This window comes from Passer domesticus, chromosome 6 (genome assembly GCF_036417665.1).
Source record: "Passer domesticus isolate bPasDom1 chromosome 6, bPasDom1.hap1, whole genome shotgun sequence".
NCBI lineage: Eukaryota > Metazoa > Chordata > Aves > Passeriformes > Passeridae > Passer > Passer domesticus.
Window position 1 is genome coordinate 2,385,580 of NC_087479.1, and position 4,341 is coordinate 2,389,920.

Here is a 4,341-nt window from a genome sequence, read left to right on the forward strand (position 1 = left end):
GTAATACCAGCCAAGTGTGACAGCAGCATTTCTGAGGCTCTGAAGAACCAGAGCAGAATAAAACCAGCCCCCCTGGCCCAGGAAGGTGGGCACAGCCCTGGGTGTGAGCCCAGCCTCAGGAACCACTCTCCAGCAGCAGGAACAAGCTCTGAGCTGTGCCAGGGACACAGGGGCATGCTCTGGGTGGCTCTGCCCCTCCTCTGGGGTGGCTCTGCATCCCTTCAGGCCACCCTGAGGGATCTCCCTGCCTTCCCTGGGGCTGTTTCCTTTCCCGGAAGCATCCTGAGGGAGCTGGCAGCAGGGCAGGTCCCCCCCAGCACCCAGCTCTCCACATCTCCATTTTTGGGAACTCTTCTCATTAATTTTCCTCTCAATTCCTTGACTCAGCCTCGCCTCATGACTCAGCAGCTCCTCGCCCTGGCCTGCTGCAGGGACACAATTCCCAGAGGATACAGGGATGGATTCACCTCCCAAAGGATCCAGGGATGGATTCACCTCCCAAAGGATCCAGGGATGGATTCACCTCCCAAAGGATCCAGGAATGGATTTCCTTCCCAATGAATCCAGGGATGGACACACTTCCCAATGGATCCAGGAATGGATTTACCTCCCAAAAGATCCAGGGATGGATTCACTCCCCAAAGGATCCAGGGATGGACACATTTCCCAATGGATACATTTCCCAATGGATCTGGGGATGGATTTGCTTCCCAAAGAATCCAGGGATGGACTTACCTCCCAAAGGATCCAGGAATGGATTCACTTCCGAGAGGATCCCGGGATGGATTCACTTCCCAAAGGATCCAGGAATGGATTTACCTCCCAAAGGATCCAGGGATGGATTCACTTCCCAAAGAATCAAGGAATGGACACAATCCCCAATGGATCCAGGGATGGATTCACTTCCCAATGGACAAGGATGGATTTCCTTCCCAAATTATCCAGGAATGGACCCACTTTTTGGTGGATCCAGGGACAGACCCACATTTTAATGGATCCAGGATTTTTTCAAGGACAGCCACCCTTGCTGCAGATGATTTCCCACTTTCCAGCTGTGGCCCAGCACGGACCTTTCTGCTCAGGGCATCACAGGTGTTGTGGGAGAGAGGTTTTCCTTGTGGAGAGTTGGAAATTACAGGGTCCAGAATGCCAAAACAAGATTTTTATAAAAGGAGGGTTTCTTGGCAACTTGGCTGGAGCAGAAATGTGGGAAAAACTTTCAGTGCATGGAGAGGAGGAAAACCAAACTGGATGAGGCTCGGAGTGACCAGGTCTAGTGGAAGCTGTCCCTGCCTGTAGGCAGGGGCTGGAATGGATGAGATTTAAGGTCCCTTCCAACCCAAACCATCCTGGGATTCCAGGATTAAACTGCTGAGTCCTGAGTGGAGCTCAGATCTCCCAGCACCCCGAGGAGCTGAAGACTCTCAGGATGGAAAAACATGGAAAAGCTTTGAGCCCCAGCCCACAGAAACACTCCAGATTTTACAATGTATTTTAAGACATAAAGGGTATAGAAAAGGTTTTTTTTAAAATCTCTGGGGCTCTCCTTTCTTCCTTCCTTCCTTCCTCTCTCTAAATATTGCTGCAAAGCTGTTTTGTGCCGCAGCAGCTGCCGGATGAGCGCGAGGAGCCCCCGGCACAGAGCCCGAGGGAGTCCCAGCCCTGCCCGACCCCCACTGAGTCCTGCTCCCCAAAATTAGCCAGCAGCTCCTTATTTGGTCCAGGCTCCAGCAAACTCCCTGGCAGAGGGGACTGCATCTGCAGGGAGAGCAGCCCGGGTGGGTTTGTGCTGGGGCATGGCCGGGAGGGAGCGGGGTCAGAGCAGAGAGAAAATCAGGGCTCAGAGCAGAATGAAAGCAGGGCTCGGAGCAGAGATGAAATCAGGGCTCAGAGCAGAGAGAAAATCAGGGCTCAGAGCAGAATGAAAGCAGGGCTCGGAGCAGAGAGGAAATCAGTGTTCAGAGCAGAGAGGAAATCAGGGCTCAGAGCAGAGAGGAAATCAGTGTCAGAGCAGAGATGAAATCAGTGTTCAGAGCAGAGATGAAATCAGTGTTCAGAGCAGAGATGAAATCAGTGTTCAGAGCCGAGATGAAATCAGGGCTCAGAGCAGAGATGAAATCAGGGCTCAGAGCAGAGAGGAAATCAGGGCTCAGAGCAGAGATGAAATCAGGGCTCAGAGCAGAGATGAAATCAGGGCTCAGAGCAGAGATGAAATCAGGGCTCGGAGCAGAGAGGAAATCAGTGTTCAGAGCAGAGATGAAATCAGGGCTCAGAGCAGAGATGAAATCAGGGCTCAGAGCAGAGATGAAATCAGGGCTCAGAGCAGAGATGAAATCAGTGGCGTTTCCAGGGAGTCTCGTGTTTGTCCCTGCAGCACAAAGCACACACACATTGCCTGTCCCTATCACTCTCCCGAGCACAGAACCAGAGCAGAATCACAGAATTCCCCTGAGCTGGAAGGCACCCACAAAGATCAATTCCTGTCCCTGCACAGACCCCCCATCAATCCAAGCCTGGGCATCCCTGGCAGCTCCTGGAGCTCTGGCAGCCTCGGGAATGTCCACCATTCCCTGGGGAGCCTGGGCACCCTCTGGGGGAAGAAATTTTCTGATATCCACCCTAAACCCCCCTCCCACCCCAGGGCTCTGACCCAGCACGTGCTGGGCTGAGCTGCTGCAGCTTTGAGACCTTTTCCTCGAGTGTTTACACCCAGAACCCAGAGCTTGCTGCAGAATTAGGCTTTACTTGTTGCATGGATTAGGTGCCCCTGGAATCTGGCCAGCTGCTCCCCAGCTGGAAGCGGACAGGGAATCCCAGAGTGGTTTGGGTTGGAAAGGATCCTAAACCCCATCTCGTTTCATGGGCAGGGTCCCTTCTCCTGGGGAAGCTGGGATCCCACAACTTGCCCTGGGAGCACCACCAGAGCTGGATTCAGCCCTGTGAAAAACGCCAGTCACTTGGTTTTGAAATTTTAAAAGTTTAATAGTAATAAAATGGTTATAAAAATAGTAATATAAATTAGAATAATAAAATTTGAACATTTGAGATTAGGGACATATGAGACAATAAAAACAAAGAGATACGGATGTCAGGGTACCTTTTCTTTATCTTTTTTTTTTTTTCTTCTCTTCTTTGATTCAACACACTCCAGACTGTACAAGGTGTACACACAACTAGTTTACTTCCAAAAGTAAGCTTACAACTTCTTTTACTAGGACTGCAGTAGCTGTTGTATCTAAATACATAATGGCTAGCTGTGGCTTGCTGGATCTAACATCTCTGATAAATAAACTACCAGTTTCTTTACTCCTTCCCACTCCTGAATTAAAACTTCGTGAGCTACTCCATTTTCTACATTTACCTACAGATGAAAAGGGTTTTCCTAACAACGATAAGCTTGAAGCTGTTACTTAGTCCTAGTTTTCAACTTCAAGTCTTCTAACTTACCATTACCTTCCTTGGTCCGTTTTTCACAGCCCTAACAAACCCAAATCTCCCCCAAAAAAAAAAAAACCTCTTTCAGCTCATCTCTGGGGGGCCTCCAGCCCCGACCCCAGCAGCCCGGAGGGGCTCGGGGGTGACTAATCCCAGCAATTAGCCTCGTTCCCTCATTTATCTGCTTCCTGCCTTTGTGTGCCCCTGACAGCTCCTGGCAGCATTTCCCGGCTCCATGCCCCTGCCAGCCTTTGTCCCGGCTGAAGAGGTGATCCCCCCCGACACGTGTCCCCCGCATCCCTGTCCCCAAAGCCAGCGGCCAGCAGCGCCGGGGTCAGCGGGCCCGGCAGGATTTGTTCTTTTCAATTGAATTTGTTCTTTGAAATTGAAGGGCGGGTGAAGCGCCGCCGGCCTTTCAGGCTAAAAGGGATTTTAGGGCTGAGCGATCCGGCTAAATGGGGACAGAGGGCTCGGGGAAGCTGGGAGTTCCATGGGAAATCGCGGCACACATGGGCAGCACATTCGGGAGCTGCCTGCTCCTCGGGACCAGGCTGTGCTCCCCCCGGGCGGCTCCGCGGACACACGGACATGGAGAGGGATGGAAATCCTCCCGAGTGCGGGGTTCACAGCCTTCCCATGCCCAAAGCAATCAGCCAGCCCGCTTGGATTTAATTATTATGTTCCCTGAGATTTTATTTTCTTTTTTAGCTCTGGATTTTTCTCTCCTTAAACTGAATTCAAAGAATTTGAGGATTTTTTTTTCCCCAAGGAGGTACGGGCTGGTCATGAAGGAAGGAAAAGAGAGATGGAGGGGAAAAAAGGATGGAGGGAAGGAAGGATGGATTTGGGATAGAAGGGACCTTAAGAATCATCCCAGCCCACCCCCTTTCCCTTCCTTTCCTTTCC